The sequence below is a fragment of the Phyllostomus discolor genome, chromosome 8, assembly GCF_004126475.2.
Source record: "Phyllostomus discolor isolate MPI-MPIP mPhyDis1 chromosome 8, mPhyDis1.pri.v3, whole genome shotgun sequence".
Classification (NCBI taxonomy): Eukaryota; Metazoa; Chordata; class Mammalia; order Chiroptera; family Phyllostomidae; genus Phyllostomus; species Phyllostomus discolor.
Window position 1 is genome coordinate 46916259 of NC_040910.2, and position 23352 is coordinate 46939610.

At 43.8% G+C, this 23352-nt stretch overlaps 1 protein-coding gene across 3 annotated transcripts in view; it reads right to left on the reverse strand.

Annotated features, from left to right (window-relative positions):
* BRD4 (bromodomain containing 4) overlaps positions 1-23352 on the reverse strand; it is an 80084-nt gene that overhangs the window by 44014 nt on the left and 12718 nt on the right. The window contains exon 1 of one of the 3 annotated variants that reach the window (XM_036032464.1): positions 4784-4921. The exons of the other annotated variants lie outside the window; for them this stretch is intronic. The gene's annotated coding sequence lies outside the window, so the exon portion shown is untranslated. Of the gene's footprint in view, positions 1-4783; positions 4922-23352 lie in introns of those variants that run through there. 3 annotated transcript variants of the gene reach the window in all.

The following is a 23352-nucleotide window of genomic DNA, read 5'->3' on the forward strand; positions in this document are numbered from 1 at the left end:
TGTATCAAGGAGGGCAGCCCCCTGACAATCTTTAGACAAATGAGTATGACTGTGTGCTAATAAAGCTCAGACTGGTCCATGGTTTGCAACCCCCATTCCATAGATTTCTAAACTTTATGTCAAGGTGAGGTAAAGGTTATGACAAAATGTCATGTTAGAAAAGTAGAACACAAAGTTACAGGTAAAGTCAGGTAAAAGTGTGCAAATGGGGAAGTACATGACACAATAAAATGAAGTGGGGTATAATGGTAGGTCTGTGGATGACTATACCTATTTATGCCAAAATATCAATCAACCAACATATACGTAAAAAACAGCTTGGCTTCTTTCAATCTGCCTCCTTCATAAACCCCTACCCCTGTAGACAGGGCTGGTCTGTCAGCTTGTCTCTGTCTCTTTACTTGGTGAGCAGGCCTTGACCTGGTCAAGTCTCCAAAGATTATGACAGAAATACAATGCCATTACTTCAAAGTCTGCATTCCCACTAACCTGGGTCTTGGGTTGTGCCTTTCATAAAATCATAGTGACATTTTCTCCTGGTTGCCTCTTTTAAAAAGCTATTACTCCAGCTACTTTATCTGTCTTTACCCTTTTATCTTTAGTTATTCATTTTTTTTTTCCAAAAGAGCCAGCACTGAGATTAACCGACACCACAATAAGAAATGTAGACCTAGCTGGTGTGGCTCAGTGGATTGAGTGCTAGCCTGTGAACCAAGGGGTCATGGGTTCGATTCCCAGCCTCGGGCACATGCCTGGGTTGCAGGCCAGGTCCCAGGGAGTGGGTGTGTGGGAAAGCAATCACACACTGATGTTTCTCTCCCTCTCCTCCCCTCACTACAAGTGGATAAATAAAACCTTTAAAAAGAAAAAAGAAATGTAACATAATGGGGCTGTTAATTCATATAGTAAAACCCTGCTTTGAGAAGTGAACTAACTCCAAGATGACCACAGAGCCATGCAGATCACAAAGCTGAGGTGGGTAGTGAGGCTGTGCACTTTCCTCCACTTAGAGAGTTTCCCAATAGGAAGGAAACTACTGAAATGAGGAAAAAGTCTAAGAGTGAGAAACTAGAATTAGTTAAACAGGGTTGACAATAGTTTTGGGTTGCCCTAGTATAGACCAGAAGGCTTCTGAAGATGACAGCACAATAGTTCTCTGAAGCCCTCCCAATTTCCAACAAAAGGATAAAAATCAAGTTCATGATCCTCATGAACAAAATGTAAAACTATTAAGACAGACAACTATGATGATGTTCCCAGCATACCAAACACCAAGGGAAATACAGTAGTGTCAACTTCCAAGCAAGTGGTTAAAGTCAAGCTGTTTGAGAATTTAGAAGGCCAAGTAGAGAGAGATGACCAGTGCAGATGATTAACAATTTGCACAGCCGATGGCTAGCACTACACAGGGAGAAGCAGGCCAGTGCCTGTAGCTAAAATGTTCCAGAATGCATCAGCTGGGCACACAAGCCTGTTTTAATTAAGTGGAAAGAACATTCAACAAGTAAGCAAAGTTAATAGGGTGGAGAGCTCCACATGGTACCCACCCTGGCCAGGTAGCTCGGGTGGCTGGAGCATTGTTCCAACATTTCAAGGTTGCAGATTCAATCCCCAGTCAGGGCACAAGAATCAGCCAATGAATGCATAAATAAGTGGAACATCAACTTGATGCATTTCTCTCCCCCTCCCCGCTCCATCTTATACTCTCAAATCTTTTTAAAAGCACATGGTGCCTCTCAGTCTCTTTTCAAAGCACTACAATGGTGGCTAAGAGTGATACTCAAACCTTCCCTGGGACCCACCTATACTCACTGGGGACAAAGGAGGCTCAGGGAGTGGGGCTAGCAAAGAGCTTCCAGAGACACCACTACTCTGACATCCAAGTGACACATCAGCCCACCAAGAGCCCTCACTGATAGAAAGGCAAAACCAGACCTTCAATGGTCAAGGGAAGACATGGAGACATATAGACACTCTAAGGCAGGGGTGTCAAACTCATTTTCACCAGGGGCCACATCAGCCTTGTGGTTTCCTTCAAAGGGCTGAAATAACTTTAGGACTGTATATAAGTGTAACTGCTCCTTAACTGTTGAAGGAGCTGAAATTACATTCAGCCCTTTGAAGGTAACCATGAGGCCCCCTGACGTGGCCCCCAGTGAAAATGAGTTTGATACCCCGGGTCTAAGGAGCCAGAAACAAACATATCCATGAAGGACAAGGGCACACACTGACCCAGGGTTTAAAGATGCAGGAGCTCTTAATGAAGAGCTGATGTTTATAAACTGACCATCTCTTCAACAGCACCCTCTGTCCTTCACTGACAAGTTGAATCTTAAAAGAAAAATCTGGGGGAAAAGAAGGATACATTTGTCAGTATCAGGCATGCTCAAGAAGTGGCTCCAAGAAAGATGAATTTTCCTCTTGTTGTGCCTCACCTTTCATCAGGTACAGAACCCAACTAACAGGGACTGGAGGGGGGAGAGGGACAGCATCACTTTTCTCAAAGGAAAGGGAATACAGAAAATGACAAAGTCAACATCAGAATCGGAAAGACCCCAAGTATGAGTGTCTGGTTTCCAAAGAAGGAAATGAAAGATGGACACAAGGCCCCAAAACAACCAGCCAGAAAGAGGTGACAGCATTTAAACTAGAGACACACTGCAAGGGTGCAGCAAAAGCCAGTCCTTGACAGTCAAGCAGCCCCAGGGAAACAGGCCAAGGCCCCTTTCCTGTCAAGTAAATGTAAGGCCCTTAGAAAGCCACCTCCATGCACTGCAGGGAGGCCTCAACCCATAGCAAACATTCAATGTCCACTTCTGCCCTGATAATCTAACTGCACATCAGTTTGAGATGGATACTTAAAAGAACTAATCTCCAGAGAACAACTAAGGAAACAAAGAACTGTGCAGGGATCGGGTGCTTCATGAGAATGTTCTTGTTTGCCATTAATTATACCTAACTTCCACTGAAGTAACTGACTCACAGAAGTTAAGTGCCCCAGCTCTGACACTGACCGAAGGAGTGGTGCAGATACTGAAGAGAAAAATATGGTCTATCTCCTCGCAGGGCTCCCCTGCCATGCCCCTTCCTCCTGTCTCCAACCCACTCTCCCCTGGGCAGCCTGCAAACAAGTAACCACTGGCAGAACCTGTCCTGGGTTCTATGCCCCAGCAGCAGCCAGGCATGCATCTCAAAATCTGACTCTATCGCAGAGCCCAAATTTACTCCCTGGCTGACTCATCCTTAGCATCCACTCAGGTGAAGAGTTCTCAACCCACGAGAGACTGAAACAGTCAGCCACCCCAGCACATACCATATTTTAGGACTATAAGGCACATAGGACCATAAGACACACCTAGGTTTTAGAGGAGAAAAATAGGGGAAAAAATTTTGAAGCAAAAAATTTGGTAAAATATTTAATAACTTAAATAACATAGGCTGCCCTCCCCCACGAGCCAGGTAAGCTACATTTGGATTATAAGATGCACCCCTATTTTCCTCCCAAAATAGGGGGGTGCGTCTTATAGTCCAAAAAATATGGTGATCACATTCCCAATAAACCTGCAGCATTCCCTGGAATTCCCCCATGCTTTTGTATTAAAATTGAAAAAAATACGTAAGGATGTGGAACTAAGATTCACCACACAAAGCTTCAAACCACAGTCCACTGTAGAGAATGATGAAATAAAAATGTGTATACACACATCCTGGAGTGAAAAGGACACTTTGCGCTGGGTTTAATAACTGGTTTGCAAGCCATGCTGAGGAAAACTAGAGACCCACACTCTTCTGCAGCTTTCCACATCACTCTGTGATTCTGAGTTCTCCCAGACTCCACACTGGGCATTTCTCACCTGGGAGGGAACTGAGCTGGTACCCCAACTATCCTCTCTGGGGTCCCAATGCCCTCACACCAATGATTCCCACATCTCTGTACCATCTGAGACCTAGGGCAAGGAACTAAGACAAAAGGACTGAGAGGTCTTCCCCTATGTATTAAGTAACACAGACTGGTTAGCATGTTCCTCCTGCCCCAATCAAACCCCTTGCCTCCTCAGGCCTGACATGTAGTGGAGCAGTGGCACGCCCAGGGCTCAGGTGCTCACAGGCTTAACTAAGGCTTCATTAGGAAAGAATAGAAGATGAGAAAGAGACTCCAGCTGAGAATTTACCAAAAACCAACAAGGCCCAAAGTTCTTCAGTAGCCCAGAAAGATATATAAAGGGAGGACCTAGTAGAGGGTGGCAGTGCGGGCTGAGCACAGAGATAGTGATACTTCATACTTGCATCCTATTTACACGCTTCTGACAGAAGCATAATGTGGCCACTCAACTGCTGTTAAGACTTTCTAGAAGCCATGTTAATGTACAAAGGTGAAGTTAAGAGTATATTTCATAGAATGTATAATAGTATATGCCATTCTAAACAGTATGCCCCAAGTATCATTTCAACATGTAGTCACTACAAGAAACAGACATTTGACCTTTCTTTTCATACTAAGTATGTCTGAAATCCAAGTGTGTTCCCCACACTTACAGCACATCTCAATTCAGGAGCTAAATTTTCATCCAAAATAATTTGATCTGTATTTTGATTCTACAAAATTTACAGTTGAAAAAGTACATTCACATACCCAAGATGTTCCCAACATACTTAAAAGTTCTCCAATAACTAAATTAAACATCAGTTTTAACATTAATTAGAATTCAATAAAACTTAAAAATGCAGTTCCTCAGTTGCATTAGCCACATTCTAATGCTCAGGAGCCCCATGCTGACCTTACCATAAAGACTGAGAACGTTCTGCCCTGGTCGGGTGGGCTCAGTTGGTTGGAGCGTCAGCCCATGCACCAAACGACTACAGGTCGGGGCACACATGGGAGGGCAAACAGATAGATGTCTCTCTCCCCCACACTCTAAAAAAATAAATAAATAAAAATAAATCAACAAACATATCCTTGGGTGAATATTTAAAAAAAAGGGGCCCTGGCTGGCGTAGCTCAGTGGATTGAGCGCGGGCTGCGAACCAAAGTGTCGCAGGTTCGATTCCCAGTCAGGGCACATGCCTGGGTTGCAGGCCACAGCCCCCAGCAACCGCACATTGATGTTTCTCTCTCTCTTTCTCCCTCCCTTCCCTCTCAAATAAATAAATAAATAAATACATTTTTTAAAAAAGAAAAAAAGATCTGGAAGGTCGCTCCTCTAGAAGCTAGGAGGCCAGGGAACACACTTCAGCAATTCAGCTTCAGAGCCACAGCAACCTAAACCACTACACATTCAGGGCTATTCTAACCCTATGCTAGTCCCACAGCCAGCACCTTCATCACCCCTAGAGATCCATCTGTGCTCTAAATCAGTTTGCATTTTACAAACTTTAAAGAAAACATTAACCTATTACATGTGATGTGTGACCCTGTTTGAATGGAAGAGAGGCACATTTTGGGAAACAACATAGGAAATCTAATATGGGATGCAATTATTATTGATTTTCTTATATGTAACAAAATATTTATTGTGTTTTTTTAAAGGATGACTTTTAAAAAAGGAAAAAATGAACAAACACTTTAATAATCTTTATCTTTTTATTATGGCAAAATATACATAAAATTTATCATTTTAATCATTTGTTAATGCCCAGTTCACTGGCATTAAGTACATTTATTCACACTGTTGTGCAGCCATTACCACCATCCAGCCCCCCAATTTTTTTCATCTTGTAAAACTGAAACTCTGTCCCCATTAATCACTAACTACACAGTCCCCCTTCCTCCAGACCCTGGCACCCACCATTCTACTTTCTATGACCCATACTACTCTAAGTACCTCATACAAGTGAAATCATTTGTCTTTTTATGACTGTCTTCTTTCACCGACCATGATGTCCTCAGGGTTCATCCATGTTGTTATATATCACAATTCCCTTCCTTTTTAAGGCTGAATAATATTCCACTGTACGGGTATACACCTTTACTTCTACCTTTTGGCCACTGTGACCAATGCTGCTATGAATATGGGTGTACAAATGCCTTGTGGAATCCCTGTTTTCAAGAGAATGCTCTTTAGTTCTTAAAGAGATGTTTGCTGAAGTACCTGAGGGAAAACATCACACTTGCAACCAACTTCCAAAGGATTTTGGGGGGGGGGGAAGCCTGTACACTGATAAATAAAACAAAAGTGGCAAAATGTTAGTTGGTGAATTTACTTTTTTTTACAGATTTGAAAATTTTCATAATAGAAAAAGAAGAAAAATCATTAGCTTAAAAAGTAGCACCAGCTACTTACACAGAGAAAACCAATGCAAAAATAAGGAGAATGAAAACAACGTCGCTGGCAACACATGACTGCTGGTCCAAGATTTGGAGCTGTGCTTGATTTGCACAAAGGCAGATTAGCATCTAATGAGACCTCCTCCTCCAAGTGAGCAGAAGGACTTCCAGAAACAAAGGGTAAAGATGTCCTCTTGAGGAGAGATTGCTGGTCCCAGGACTGGCTGAAGCCACCTTAGTTAGGGATCAGGCATCCCATCATTTAGGAACATTGTTGAGGAGACAGCGAACAAGATCAGCAGGAAGACTATTTATTGTAGGAACAAAAAAAGACCCAAAAAAGGGGTGGAAGATGAGCGGCAAGTCAGACTCAAACATAAGAGGCCAAATCTTGAGGATGAGGAGGAACCCAGGATTAATCTCAACTACTAAACCATCACAAGACAAATTCCATCGGGGGGGGGGGGGGGGTGATTATCTGGGGGCGGGGCAGAACAGCAGCTGAGTAATAGGGCTGAGTGGGACCACTAAGGAAGTTGTGTACCCAGAGGGGAGAGCACCCAGAAGAATGTCACCTCAAGTCCCTGACAGGGAGTTGGGCAGAGAGAGAGACCAGGGAATCAGCAGCTTCCTGACAGGTCAAACTATAGGTGGCAGGTATGGGCCACATGGCCTGAGAGCCCTACTGTTGGCAATTTAGAGGACTAAGGGAAACAAAAGTTGTCCTCCAAGAATCAAATAGTTGATGTGAAACGGGAGGAAGTGGAAAAACGTCCCACCCAGAAAACTTAACCACAAGGTACACACACAAAAGGCTTTTAAAGCATCAGATATTGGAGGAGATTTTTGGACCAAGGTGGACACACCAAAAGGTGTGGTGAGGTGAGAACTTTTGAAGAAGGTTCCAGAGCCTGGGCTAAGAGGCAATTGGCCCTTAGCTTCCTCAAAACTAAAAAAAGGGGACTGGAACACAGGATCGAGTTATAAACATAGTCCTCCCTAGAGACTGTTTTGTGAGGCACATGCAGAATTCAGCAGGACTACTGTCACTGCCCTGAGCCACCCCCTCCGCCCCCACACCAAGCTCAGATGGCTTACCACAATGGTGTTAAGAAACACGGGAAATGCTTTTCATTTGCCTTGTTACAGCCTCAGCCACAGAGGTGGTACTGGTGCTGCCTAGGGCAGTGCCAGGTACTGGGCCAACTTGAGGAAGCCAAGGCATGAGGGCAGACTCCAAGAAGGATGGTGAGTGCCATCCCCAGTAGATGGAGTGGAGCTTTGAGCCCACCCTCAATAATAGCATGAATAAGCTCTTTCACTGGCAAGAAGAATGAGCAACAGTACCATCTGCTGAGGAGAGAGAAAGGTCAAAGGAACAGGTACCATGTCCTCAGCTCGGGGCCCCACTGTGCCAAGGTGGCTGGAAGAGGCAAACCCTGAGCACAAGGATCTAAACCAAGTGAGCTAGTCCATTGTCTGTAACAAATAGGGGAAGCCAAATTACAGAACCACACCAGAACTGCTGCCTTTCACTTCTGGCGGCCCCTGTCCAGGCTCTCCACACCCTCGTCCAGTCCCAGTGAGGTCGAGGTGCTTCATGCAGGGTGTCTCCAAATTACTCTAATAGAAAGCCATGCTTCTTACTAAATTAAAATTGTTATTAGGAGAGCTCAATCTGATGAAACCAAGAAAATGGAAGCTAGGAAGGTTGTGAATCATGCCTGATGGGAACAAAGTGGGCTTCTGGGCACTAGACTCCACACCCCAGGAGCCAAATATAGCCAAGACCCTGCCCTCACAGATAGCAGGGCTTAGGGTGCTCCTCCCAGGGTGCCAGCGGTGTCTCTGCAAGGGGCTCAGGTCAGGGAAGTCTTCCTGAGATCTACATAGTAACCTTCCTCAGATCTACATAGAAGGAATTCACATTTTGTTATTTGGTCTCATGGGGAGGTTTGGATTAAAGGGAGGCTGGACAAATAAAAACCACCTGACCTCTAGGCTGGAGTAGGGAGAGGGTGTCACACACTTGAACACAAGAATCCCCAAAGGCAGAGGTGTGAAAGCAAAGTACTTTTGAAACCCAGAGAATAGAGCCCCTGAAGATTTTACTGAGGACCCATTTGGGATTAAAAAATACTCCCATCAAGCCCCCCACCCATCTGATGACATTTAAAACTGAAACTAAATTGAGAGACATGCAGAATATTACAAATATACTCAAATGGAGTCAATGTTAAAAATTTAGTACTAGACTATTTTAATTCTCTTCAGAATGCTACATTGGTATTAATGGCATTTCAATGTGCCTTCACTAATCCTATTACCATGTTAGAACACAAAAATAGAGTTTGTTTCCTTGGAGTTCAATGGCATCAAAATGTATTTCACTTTCAGGCAAAAAAACTTACCATGGGTGTTCAAGAAGAAAAACCTTCATGAAATCCAGTTCAAACCCTCTAAAAATCAAGCAAGTACAAGTACACCTAGAACACCAGCTACATACACAGATGTGTCCTAGGCCTAGGGGAGAAAGCAATTTCACTTGAACACAATCATACAGAACACTAGCCCCACAGAAGATCTTCTAGGCAAATAACTGAGGTGGCCAGGCTGCCCTCCTGGCTGGGATCCAACACACTCTGCCCCCAGCTAGGCACACCCAGAAGCAACAAAGCTCACAGCACACATAATCTCTCCCTCTGAGCCCACAGTTTCCATGTTTCTGATTTGTTCCATTTACATATACTGATCTGAACTTATGAAAATTTAAGTTCCCCCACCCCAAGGACACAAGATCCCTCATGGTTAAGGTTCTCTATCTCTAATGAGTAAAGATAGAGAATAAAGGCTACTAGAGATTTGATTTCATCCCAAAGTATGACTTGAGAAATTTTTTTAAAAAGTATTCTTCATAAATAAGAAAAAAGGCTACTGCATTACTGAGGAAATGGTCCAGGCAGGAACTAGACTGAAAAAACGTGGGCATGATGGCACTTTAGACCCTGGCAAGACCTCAATCAGGGGGTTCTGGTAAGGGTCCAGTCTGTTCCCTTTTGTTAACTGTGCTCCTGTGAGGTGACTACAGCTCTCCCCCTCTCACTAACCAGCATCTATATGGCTTACCCTTTTGCTGCCCTCTACAAGTCCAGGCTGGCAAAGCAGCAAGAACGTGAGGATTACTAGGTATTATCTCCATAATTTGAGGTGTTCCTGGTTTAAGGAAAACTTTGGATTTCTGATTCAGCCATTCAACAAACTTACTGTGATTCTTGCTACACTGAAGGAAGGCTCTTGGGATTCAGAACAAAGACACCTACCTATGGGTTCAACATTCTGGCCCAGAGGTGGGGGAATGCTGACAATCAAGAATGAAAATATCTAAACTATGTGATATACAATGGAAAAAAAGGGCATGGGGATTGGGACTTTTTTTAGTCCCCACTCCTTAGAACTCTTCACAAGCAAGGCTCTATGGCTCTTAATCTCTTCTCATTTCCTCCATATTATGCATTAAATGAAATAATAGTGCACCCAGAGAACAAACTTTCTTCATGGAAACATCTCATTTATGTATAAATTACGGTACTCGAAAGACTGTTCCCCTGGTATATACAGTTATTTTGAAATGGGAGAGGGGGCAGGGCAGCTTGTAGCTTATTTGAAATCACAGCTTCCATTCAGTGGTAGCATCTTTAGACATTATCTTTAAAGATAATGAAAAAGGTCAGAATTTTTTTTTTTGCACCTTTGAGAATTCACAAATGAGAAAATAGCTCCTTAAGCCAAATCCATACTACAACTTCACTTTCTACCTGGACATTGATTATTACAAGCATATGTATTCTCCTGCAGAGTCGAGTGTGAGAGGCAAGTGTAGGTTCAGTCAACCTTGACTCCATCCCTGAGGCAGTCTGACAGCAAATCCTAGGTTTACATGGTTACAGCCAATAGAACGCTAATTTTTTTCTGGTATTAACAGAAGAGTCCCTACAATTGTAGGCAGTACTGAGTAACAGCTGCTCAGCTGATCAATTTTTCATTTCACAAATATACTCCACCTTTAATTACGAAAACAGGCCAACAAAGCTACTGTACTTGGTGACCCTACCCTAGTTTTCTATCCCAGACTTCTTAAATTCCACAGCTCCTATATACCAAAGGAAAAAGAGCTTCATGTCACAACAGTCTCAGGGAGGTGCCTTCACGACCCTACCCACCATGACTGCTGACTTGGGCGCCTTAATCTACACCTCAAGAGTCTCTCTTTGTTGTAGGAAACAAGGACTCAAGCTCTTAGCATTATCTAAACTACACAATGGGCCATACAGAAAGCTGCTCACCTAATAAAGCACTGTCAGCAAATGAGAAAGCATATAGAGATGCTTCTTTGAAAAGCCCAAACACCCCAAAATGAAAATGTCCTAGCTCTTGGATTTCACCATTGGACCCTAGAAAACTCCAGGAAGGAAGGAGAGCAGCTCTCTGCTCATCACTGAGCAGGAGAATGAACACTTCCTCTAGGAAGTTCAGTGTCCTTGGAAGCACTGGCTTACACCAGACCACCATAGACCCAGTGAACATCAAGGGGTCCTCACAACAGCCATCTACTACTATCAATGCCAACAGCTCAAGGGGGCCAATGAAAACACCACAAAAAACAGTGGCACTGAGATGAAAAAAAAAAAACCCAATGTATGATAAACTCACCTCAAAATAAGATCAGCTTAACCTCAGATGCCAAACGTAAAAACTGAAGCTAAAAACCCTCCGAAACTCCATAGTTTAGCTATTGAATGGTAACACTGAGTAAGGCCACCACAAAGCCCCACACCACCAAGAAGGTAGGTGTATCTCTGTTCCCAGGACACCGGATTAGAAGCAGCTCATGAAAACAGAGAGCAGTTCAAGGAATGGCAACAGCTGGCAATTTGATAGCAGGCAAGGAGACAACTATGCCGTTTTACCAAAAGAAAAACAGCCAACAATTTTACCTCCATAGCAGAGGGAAAGAACTTTAGGTGAACTGTAGAGGCATCATTTCTTGGTCTGTGGTGAGTATGATCAATATCCAGCAAGGGGCAAGGCACACCCATACAAAATTATTATAGGAAAATATGCACAACATAGTTGGCCACTTTAACCTTTTTCTTTAATTTTAGAAAAATTTTATTGACTTATTTTGAGAGAGGAGAAGGGAGGGAGAAAGAGAAGGACAGAAACATCAATGTGTAGCTGCCTCTCACGCACACCCTACTAGGGACCTGGCCTGCAACCCAGGCATGTGCCCTGACTGGGAATCGAACTGGCGACCCTTTAGTTTGCAGGCTGGCACTCAATTCCCTGAGCCACTATGAGCCAGGGCACTTGAACCATTTTTAAGTTGTACAATTCAGTAGCATTAAGTACATTCACACTGTGCAACCATCACCATCATCCATCTCCAGAACTTTTTCATCTTTCCAAAATGAAACTGTACCCATTAAACAGTAATAATCACTCTCCTTGACCCAACTCCTGGTAACCACTTTTCTATTTTCTATCTCTATAAATCTGACTATTTTAGGTGCCTCATGTAAGTAGAATGATACAATATTTGTACTTTGGTGTCTGGTTTCTTTCACTTAGCACAATGTCTTCAAAGGTTAGTTAATTCATGCTGTAGGACATATCTGAATTGTCTTCCTTTTTAGGCTCAATAATGTTCCATTATATGGCTATGCCACTGTATTTTTCCAGTCATATGTCAGTGGACATTAGGGTTCTTTCCACTTTTAGCCACTGTGAATAGTGCTGCTTTGAACACTGGTGAAGCCACACCCCCTTTACCTAAGGGCAAAGATTCTGGTAATTCATTTCAAGAAGTCTTCCATCTCAAATGACTGGCAGAAATAGCTTCAGCATTTTAAGCCCACAGGGCCCCATTGCCCACATTTCAACAGAGCCTGTAGCCAAAACAGTCAACTGGGCCTTGATAATAAACCAGACCATCATTTCCTCTCTCCTCAGTCTAAGAAGGTAGTAATTGGCAATGAAGACAGCGGATGAAAAATCAAGGGGTGGATATAAACAAAAGCATTCAGCCAAGCATGACCAGAAGAGCCAGTAATTTCCTCGGTGTCCCCTCACAAGGCTATGCAGCTTCTGGATTTAATGCTCAGCACCTGATGCAGAGTGAAATCTTGGTCCAGAACTATAAAGCTGGTGGCACCTGGGAAACCTTAAAAAATATTGATGCCTAGGTCCCTTCCCAGAGAGATTCCAATGAGCATGGGTCCTGGCTGAGGCCCAAGTATTAGGAGTTTCAAACGCTCCCCAGGTTATTCTAACATTCAAGCCATAACTGATCAGCAAAATCAAGAAATGGGGTGCCATGCCAGGGCATACCAGAAGTTTGGGAGTTTGTACAAATTAATTTTCATAATATGAAGCTACACATTTCTGTAAATGTGTGGTGAACACAGATGTAAACACCGAGGCTGAATATTCTCCTTCCCTTGCATCTGTGCAGCTATAAATGATAAAGGTCTGGAGGTACAAAAGGTCTGGACATGCAGTTCAGAGTGGAGACATACTGGTCTCTACATACACATCTGGCAGAGAGGCATCAGGCACTCCACTGTAATCTCCGTCAGACCAGTGGCAAACATCCTCATGCAGCAATTTCTTCGCTCTATTCGTTTCCTCTCCAGTCCAAAAGGGAAATGGTGGAATGTGATTCTGCTGCTAGTACTGAACACAACCGAAATTTAGCTGTAATTCCAGGGCTAATTTCTGGGTGAGGAAATTTTCCCTTTCCCACTATCTTTGCAGAAGTCTTCTCAACATACCACAAGCAACTTAGGACAAACTCATGTTCCAAAGGTACATATCAAGATGGTTGTTGGGACTTTTCTGCCAGGTTTCCAGAGAAGAATGTTGTAAATGTTGGCTGGATGCCATCTCTTCAGAGCCTGGGGTTCTAGGGCCCAGCTGACACTCTAGATTTCCAGGATGCAGAAAGCCACTGTGGTGTGAAGCCTGCAGTCTGGGGTCCTGCATGGTACAGTGGCATGGTAGTCAAGGGTGGTGAACGGTGGGCAGGCTGTCCCAGACCTTAGAGGCCATTCAAACAACAAAGAACAGGTTGGCCTTCAAAAAGGGAAGAGATAAAACTATTCCTCAGATGTAATTATTTCCCCAATTGCCTCAACACTTAACCCCACAATATTATTTTATGTTGTCTAGAATTGCCAAGTCAACTACCAATTAGAGGGGCCATGAAGAGGGACAGTGGTCCACAAATAAGACATACAGTTGAACTTTAACCTTGTAGAGCTTGCCACCCAAGAGAATTGGCTTGCTGAAGGAAGTCACACCACATCTGTACTCCTAGCACAGCCTGGGGGTAAGCTGTCTATGCAGACTGTATCCCTGGCACCTCAGGGCACTGGGCACATGACAGGAGCCCAAGGATTCTAGCCAGGCTCCAGCTCTCAGAGAGATGCTCACAAGTATGGTTCACACCTGTACTATCATGACACTCTTGATTTCTTTCTTTTGAATAGATTACGCCCTCCCTGCCTGGAATGCCCTGTCCTTCACAGCACCCCATCCTAGTAAACCCCTCTCCTTCAAGAAACCTTCCTGAAGTCCCTGCCCCCTTCTCACCCCAAGTCTGCCTTAGATGGCCTACTACAATTTCTATGGCTGGATTTTGTATTACCAAAATCACAGGATCTACTTAATACTGAGAAACCACACCAAACTAGAAACTAGACCTTCTTTCCCCCTAAGATTAGACAGCCCAAGGCAAAGATGCCTTTTCTCACCAATCCTTTTCAACGTGTTGCATTGTTACGAAGTCCTAATAAATTTAAGACACACAAAAAAAGGAAATAGAGGGGGTACAGATTGGAAAGAAAGAAAAAAACTTTGTTCACAGATGAGAGAATCCTGGATCTAAGCAGTATAGCAAGGTTGCAGAATGCACCATAGATACACAAAAGTCAACCGCTTTCCTATATGCCAACAATGAATGATACAAATTTGAAATTACAAGCAATCAAAGCATCCACACCAAACCCTGGTCGTGTTAGTCTCCCTTCTTCCAAGTTCATATTGCTATAGACAATATCCAGTCAGGGCATGGCAGGTTGAAAGGTCCCAGTAAATGCTGGAACAAACCAGAAACTAACCACAATGCCAATCACGCAAAACCCAAAGCCTGGGACAGAGAATTCCCAATCTTAGAGACAAGGCAGCATGCCTGCAGATGAACCGGGGTGTTTTTAACGGCAGTAATGCAGAGAGTATGTCATGGTCCTAAAGTGAACAGGGAACCAAGAGGTGGCATGGAGATGAGGTGGTACCCCAATGAGCAGTTTACTGACCTCCCAAACACACCAAGAGCTGGCTTCTGAAGCAGCACTTAACTCAATGGCAAAACTTTAAATATGAGTTTTGAAAGTCCAGGGGCCTAAAGGGAGACAAACCAATTTACTCTCAATCCTCTAAAAATCCCCTTAACAAAGGAGGTGTGTTGACAGAGGCTTCTCTCATTTGGAGAACAACTGGTTTCTCTCTGGGTGTCTAAACACATAACCCCCCTTGCCTCTTTGGTGGTAAGTAGCTTCTGATGACGGTGATGCCCTCTCCCTCAAGGTGAAACTATTTCAGAGCCAGCGAGACCTCAGTTCAGATTATACCCACATGACCCTGGACAGGCACCTCAACCTGAGGACTTTCTTCTATTGGGATTTTGTATTCAATAACAGCTACCCTGTGTTTCAGCAAGGGCTAAAGAAATACGCACTTTCTAACAAATGCAAAAAAAAAAAAAATTTTTAGTTCTATCCTGCCCCCCCCCCCCCAACAGGTGAGTTCAAGATGTGAAACAGTAGCAGCCCTCAGTTACATCTTACTGGCTGGACTTCTCAGAAAACAGCATAGCACCCAGATCCTGCATCATCACTGTCATGGCACCTTAAAATGTCAGAAATTCCAGAGAGACCTGCTACCCACCCTCCTGCTGACCAGACTGCTAACACCTTCCCAAATTGTTTCTTTCGTAGTTCTCAGGTTTACTGAGGGCTTTTCTCTTTCCTGTCCCTAAGAAAACATCAGTGAAATGTATTACTCCCTCATCTTCAGCAACAAACAACGTACAAATGAGACAGAAGCATGTACGGCCCTTCCACTCTGTCTTCACAAAGTTTGTACACCACCTTGGGGTGGGGGGCACTTCAGTGGCTTCTCAAGCTTTTGACTAATCAAAGCCAGACACACTCCTGCCCCTTCCTTTGTAATGTCTACTGGACAAATATAAGAACTTTCCATTTGCACTCCTTTAGAGCATGATGCCATTTCATCTTTTGGATCTGCCTCTGTACTGGATTCAGGTCTAAGGAAAGATGCCCCACCTGCTAGCAAAGGGAATACAGATGTGGGTTCTAACAAGGAGTTCTCATTTTATCTGAGGCCAGCCCTCATCACAGGGGATGATGATGTAAGAGGTAGAAAGCAGCTGGTTCACTTGGAAATTAAGGATGAAATGGTAACAGCAGCACAGGACACAGAAGCAGGGAGGAAGGAGTGCAGTCTGTCGGTCCCCATCCCCAATCTCAGGCAGTTCTACCATCTTATCTCCAAGGCAAAGGAAAAGCATAAAAGGAAGTTCTATACAGCCAGCAGTGTCCTAACCCTACAAGCCACAATATGACACGCAGCCAGGACACTGGGTTACACAGCAACCAACAACTATGACAAAGGCTCCACAGGTGCCCCAGGCAGGCTTACATCAAGCGATGGTTTATTGGTGAGGTGAGCTATACAAAACACAGAAATGGGTACAAGTCTACAAACAGAAATATTTACTGTAAGCACTGCTGGAGTATTTGGTTTGTTTTTTGCCTGAATTTTGGCGAAGTCTGTATCTATAAGACTGTGGTTAACTTGAACAGCTATCAAGAAAAACTGTAAAATGCTTTCCTTGCATTCTTACTGTAAAAGTTAAGACCCAATCAGTTCTCTCACAATTGCTATCCCCAAAGAGATAAAAGATTACTTCTGCCCTGGCCAGCTGGCTGTAGTGTTGTCCTGTATGTAGGCTGAAAGGTCATGGTTCGATTTCCAGTCAGGGTGTGTATGAGAAGGCAACCAATTGATGTTTCTCTTTCACATGGATGCTCCTCTCCTACCCCCCACATGTCGCTCCCCTCTTTCTCCCTCTCTACAAGAGCAATTTAAAAAAATGTTCTCGGGTGAAGATTAAAAAAAAAGAGAGAGAGTGCTTCTATAATACTTCTGAACTAAAAATTGTAACAATCTACTTACTACAACCAAAACACTGGCTTAACAGAAAGAATATCAAATCACCCTTAAATACACAATCAGTCCAACTCCATCTAAGGCCTAAAAAAAAAAGTAAGTCCCATGCTAAGAGATTCCTAAGCAGTCCAGGCTAATTTCCTGAGATTCTAGCACTTGGGTCATGACGTCAACTTTATAGGTCATGCCCTGGGCACTGTATCAACAACGCTTCTCTCTTGGGCACAGAACCATTCCTCAGTCATAGAGCACCACACTTGCAGATGTGGACACTTTGGGGAGCAAATATGCTCACTCAAATGCAGCAGGGTGTGGCCTGGCACTACTTACTTGAAACAAACGTGTCTGTCTTAATAGCAGAAGTGCCAAACACTTTATTAGGTGATTATTATGCATAAATGGGCAGAGTGCCCTCCCATTTTGAAAAGATTCTCACCTTAGAATTCTTCAGCTTTCACAAAATGTCACACAATTCTTTTTCTTTAAAAAAAAATTTTAAAGATTTCATTTATTTATTTTTAGAGAGAGAGGAAAGGAGGGATATAGGGAGAGAAACATCAATGTGTGGTTGCCTCTTGCATGTCCCCAACCAGGGACCTAGCCCGCAACCCAGGCACGTGCCCTGACTGGGAATCAAACCTGTGACCCTTTGGTTCACTGGCCAGTGGTCAATACACTGAGCCATACCAGCAGGGCCAAATGTCACACAATTCTTTTGCAGTAGTATATTCATCAACTCGGGGACCCTTGGTAGGGGTGGAAGATGCAATGAAGGGACATGGAGGTAGGGCCTGGGGTAACCAGGCTATGACCAATCCCAGCTAAGCAGCAGTTTCTTCTGTGATGTCCCAGAAGTAGATGCCCTATCCTCAGGCAGAACACCCAATATGGGCAGATGTAGAGAGGCACATGGAACAGGGACACATTTCCATGGCTCTGACTGTACTCTGTGGCATGATATTCATGCTTCCTTCTTCCTCCCCCCCAAGCAAGGCTGCAGCAACAGGCTGACACTAGGCAGGCACCACTGCTACAACATTCCAATGCTATCTATCTATCTGACCTTACAAGCAGGCAGAGCTCACCCACCAAGGCTCCCAGGCAAAAAATATGACTCAACTGCTGCTCTGGAGAGAGCTCTAAAGAAGTGACTCTCACTTCTGGCTCCACAGAGAACTACTTGGGGAGCTTGTTTAAAAACCCATGTGCGGCTCTGGCTGGTGTGGCTCAGTGGTTGAGTGCCAGCCAGCCTGCAAATCAAAAGGTTGCTGGTTCAATTCCTAGTCTAGGGCACATGCCTGGGTGGCGGGCCAGATCCCCGGCAGGTGCTGCACAAGAGACAACCACACAATGTTTCTCTCCCTCTTTTTCTCCCTTCCCCTCTCTAAAAAATAAGTAAATAAATTCTTTTTAAAAACCCACAATAATAACAAAACCATGTGTGGAAAGTAAAAGAGCCCTGGCTGGATAATTCAGTTGGTTAGAGTGTTGTCAATCCTTGGTCGGGGCACATACAAGAATCAACCAATGAATGCATAAATAAGTGAAACAAACTGATACTTGCCTCGCCGTCTCTCCACCGTCAAATAAATTTTTTTTTAAAGTAAAGAAAAACTCTGATAGCCCTGGCTGGTATGGCTCAGTGGAGTGCCAGCCTGTGAACCAAAGGGTAACCAGTTTGCTTCCCAGTCAGGGCATGTGCCAGGGTTGTGGGCCGGGTCCCCAGTAGGTGGCATATGAGAAGCAACCATGCATTGATGCTTCCTTTTTTCTCTTTCTCCCTCCTTTCCCTTCTCTCTAAAAGCAAATGAAAACTTTAAAAAACAAAAACAAAAAAACCACATGTAAAGCAGGAGCTGACTACAAAGAGGCACAAGGGGAATTTTGAGAGTTGTCTGTATCTTGACTGTGGTGTTGCATTTGTCAGAGTGAACTTTACAGCACATAAACTTAAGAAAATGAGTAAGCAAAGAAACCATTTCTGGGGCCCAGCTACTTCAGATCTGGTGTTGGCAGGAAAGGCAGAGACAGACCTAGACGCAGAACAGCCTTGGTCTGAATCCCAAGCTCCAAAGCTAACCCGGGGGACCTTCAGGAAAAATATGGTGGATCAGCTCACCTGTAAAAAGTGGTTCACAGGGCCCACACTCAGGGTTGTCCCAAGAATAAGCAGGCTTACAAATGGTTCCAGCCATCTGTAAAGTGCTCAATGTTGCTCAATTACTACTAGAATACTGCAGAACTAAGTGTTTAAAGTGTTTTTCTGAAAGAAAAAAAAAAGTGCTCTGGTTTGAGGTGAATAATGGCTCTGTGATTTGTGAGTTACACTTGAGACAGCAAAGTAGCAAGACTACAATTCTTACAGGAGTAATAAAAAAAAAATCCTTTGTGGATAAGTGACTATGGCATTTCCTGCACTCCCATCAATTGGGGAAGAGGGGCGACTCATAGGTTAGAGCAGAAAGTTGATACACAGCTTTTCAAGGGAGTGTTTAATATACTAAACAGTTCATCACTCTTTTGAGAAAACTAACTTATCCCGATTGAGCAAAGCTACTGTGTAATGTTTTATATTAAATGATTCCTAGAGGACCTTGGCTCAATTTCAACATTTTGATTAATCTCAAAACTAGTAAAGATATTGCCACTGCAAGGATGGGGAAGGGGACTCCTCAGCAACAAAATGTACCTGAGAAGGAAATGACTACCTACTGGTCCAGACAGTACACCTTACACCTTTAAAGGGTTCAGAAAGAATAATATGCACTAAACAGGACAATACTGCCTGTTGTCTGAGGTCTTCTGAGTAAAATGTTTAACTGTCATCGCAACAAAATGTAACAAAGCCAAACGAAGGGTGCCACCTTGCATCATAACACCTCTTTTCACATGTGTTAGCTCACAGGGTTACTTACAATCAAAATTCCCCTGTATTTTGTACCCGGTGTATATATGTATAGACCTTATCTGTCACTTTTAACTGATGTGACAGCCACTAGCCACCATGAAAGGCCAAGGCTGACAAACCACTCCCTGGCTGCTTTACACTGAGATGTTTCCAGTTTTCCAAGAGTGAACATTATGGGGATGAGAAGGGAAGGATCAATAAACATTTGATAACATATTATATGCCTAGCTCAGTGGTCCTCTGTAAAAGGTGTGTTAACAGAGCTCCTGACCAAAATGTCAGCAACAACACTCAGAGAACACGAATGCAAAAGGCTCCCACCTGAAACCCTTACTCTGACATCTGACCAGTCACAGCTCATATGAAAAAAATGTCCACCCATCCTTCATTGTCATTACTCTGATCATGGGCATCTTTAACTACATCACATCCACAAAATCCCAGCCCATTCTACCCCTCCACAAGTCGTTCACAGAAGGCACGCTGTGACAAAAACGCCAGGGACCACTAGATCCTCAGCCATCTATTTGCTAACATGAACGCACTGTGCACCTGCCCGTGTCGTCACTGGCAGTCACTAAACAAGCTCCACCCAAGGCCCAAAACTCCTTTTTAGAAGTATTGGGCCCTGGTTAGTGTGGCTCAGTGGATTGAGCACCCGCCTGTGAACTGAAAGGTCACCAGTTTGATTCCCAGTCAGGACACATGCCTGGGTTGCAGGCTAAGCCCCCATGTGTGAGAAGCAACTGGTGGATATTTCTCTCCCTCTCTCTCTCTAAACAAAATCTAAGAAAAAAAAAGTGTTGGCACTAAGCCTTAAGACTGCACCAGGGACGAAGCAGTCATTTCTAGAAAGCATCAGCTATGACACCAATCAGCTCTAGGATTGCCTGAGCACCTGTCTGCAATAGGCAAGCTTTGCACACAGCTGAACATCCTCCAAGCTGCCAGTGCCCCATTGGAGGGGATTCACTCAGCAGCCAAATCCAGCCTGGCCACAATGCCTGTTATGGCTGGCAGGCAATGTACTAGCAATAACTTTCCCAGTTAAGTGCCAATTTTCTCTGTGTGTCCACATGCTTAAGGAATGCAGCTGGACTCAGACCAAGGAGCAATTACTAAATGCCTACTGAGCTTCGGGTTTCATGTGTTGGGATATTGTATTCTGATCTCCTAAGAACTTTGCACACAGTAGGAATTAGGATCAAGTGCTGCAGTTGAAGATACTAACACTACAAGAAATCAGTCATTTATCTGAGGTCACAAAGCCTGCGAGGATTCAAAGGCTGCATGACTTCTCATTCTATACCAAAAAATCATTAAAAAAAAAAAAGACTTTATTTATTGCTTTTAGAGAGGGAAGGGAAGAAGGGAGAAATTAATGTGTGGTAGCCTCTTGTGCACCCCCTACTGGGAACCTGGCTGGCAACCCAGGCATGTGCCCTAAGCCGGGAATCAAACCAGTGACCCTCTGGTTCACAGACTGGCACTCAGCCCACTGAGCCACACCAGCTAGGAACAAAAAGGCATTTCTTCATTGATTCAGGCCATACACTTGAAAAGCAAAACTGTATGACTTTTAGAAGATTAGTAAGATCCTTAAATTCACCCACATTAAAATCAAGATCTTCTGTTCCTCAAAAGAATGCTTAAAAGTAGGGGGGCTATACCCAACTAGGGGAAGATATTTGTGAAATAAATTACCCACAAAGATCTGGTACTGGACTCTACAAAGAACTCTTGCAAATCAATTTAAAAAGATAAACAAGTGCCCTGGCTGGTGTGGCTCAGTGGATTGCACTCCAGCCTGCAAACCAAAGAGTCACCGGTTTGATTTCCAGTCTAGGGCACATGCCTGGGTTGCAGGCCCGGTCCCCAGTGCGGGGCACGTGAGAGGCAACCACACAATGATGTTTTTCTCCCTCCCTATCTCCTTCTCCTCTGCCTATAAATAAATAAATAAATAAAATCTTTAAAAAAAGATAAACAAGCTAAAAAAATTGTGATATATTCACATTTTGGTGAAAATGAGGTATGGTTACCACAACATGGATGAACCTTAAATGAGGAAGGGGCACAAGTCTGCAAACGTTATGCTACGTGAAATATGGCAGTCACAAAAAGACAAATACTGCATGATTCCATTTATATTAGGTTTCTAAAATAGTCAAACTCTTAGAAGCACAGAAAGCAGAATGTGACTACCAGGGGCTGGGGGAGGAGGACGGGGGGGGGGGGGGGGGGTGTTGTTCAATGGGTATAGTTTCAGTTTTGCAAGATAAAAAAGTTCAAGATCTGCTGCGCAACAATGTGCATATAGTTAACACTTAAAAATGTTAAGAATATAAAATTGTATGTTGTGTTTTTGACTAGGGGGAAAAAAAGTAGGCATATGGCTTCAGCACAAATTCCTCACCTCTAAAACAGCAATAAGCCCTGGCTGGTGTGGCTCAGTGGATTGAGTGCACATGACTGGGTTGCAGGCAAGGTTCCCAGCTGGGGGCATGTAAGAGGCAACCACATATTGATGTTTCTCTCCCTTTCTCCTTCATTTCCCCTCTCTAAAAATAAATGAATAAAATCTAAAAAAAATAAGTGAAATAAAATAAAACAGCGATAATACCCTCACAGAGCTGGTGTAAGGGGCAAATGAAACATGACAGAAAGTACGGTAAGAACTCAACAACACTATTAATCATATCATTAAAAGTAAACGTCATGATTTAGTTATTAACTTTTAAAATATTTTCACATTTCATGAGCTTGCAATCGTGGAGTGAAACCAAATGGGTGGTGGGGGTCTGGCCTGTAGCCCACTAGCATGAGCTCCACTGGCAGTCTTCATCCACTTCAGTTGACTCCAGGCAGACCCACAAATGACATCTTCTAGAACCACAGTTCAGCCTGCAGTCCCTACTTAAACCTTCATTCATTCTCTCTCTACCCACAAAGATAATGGGCCAAATGGGTCAGTCCTGCCCCCAAAGCTCTGCTCACAAAATGGGGGAGAGGGACATGTATGGAACAAATGCAATAGAAAATGTCAGATAAAACAAATTCCAGAGGGAATTTCTAGGGCAGAGACTAAAGAACATGACACTTATCTAGGTAACTGGAATTCATTCCAGGATGGATGATTTTGAAGGAAAAGCCCCTACTCAATGAATGCTAATTCTCCACCTCGCTTACCCCATAGAGGCCTGACTTTCTTAAGCCTGGGGCCCTTATAGGGAGACTTCGTTTCCAACCTCCTATGGGAAGGGCAGAGGGAACATTTTTTCAACTACACAAATCAAGATTCAGTCCCTAATTATCTCCTCACTCTAAATGCTGGCCCTGGACCCCTCCTCTTTTCTCTCCCTATAGCTCCAGAGAGACCTCTCCCACCCTCTTGGCAAAGCCCCTGAGTCTGGCTAGACCCCCCTCTGTGTCACACTAACTGTACATTCACCTGCCTACAGGACAATGTCAACAGGGACACCTCAGGATGACCTTCTCTTCCCTAAAACCTGTCAAAACAGGCATGATATGAGTCTTACAGCTACCTTCAAGAGCTTACTTGCCAATGTGGGGGTAGTGGCCACTATGTGGGATAACCCAAAAACCTAACGTTTCCATCACTGCAGGAAGTTCCACTGGACAGCACTGCTTTTGAAATTGGGTGGGTGGCTGTGAAATGAGAAAGATCTAAACTGGACTCTGAGAGATGGGGGGATTCTAGAAGCAAAGAGCAAAGACATGGAATGGGATAAGATAGCAGACTATCACAGAAGCCAGGGGTACCCAGAATGGGAGTTTGGTCTTATCCTATATGCAGTGGGGTTTTAGAGCAGTAGGAGAAGTATGCTGCAATCAATCTAATGTATTTTGA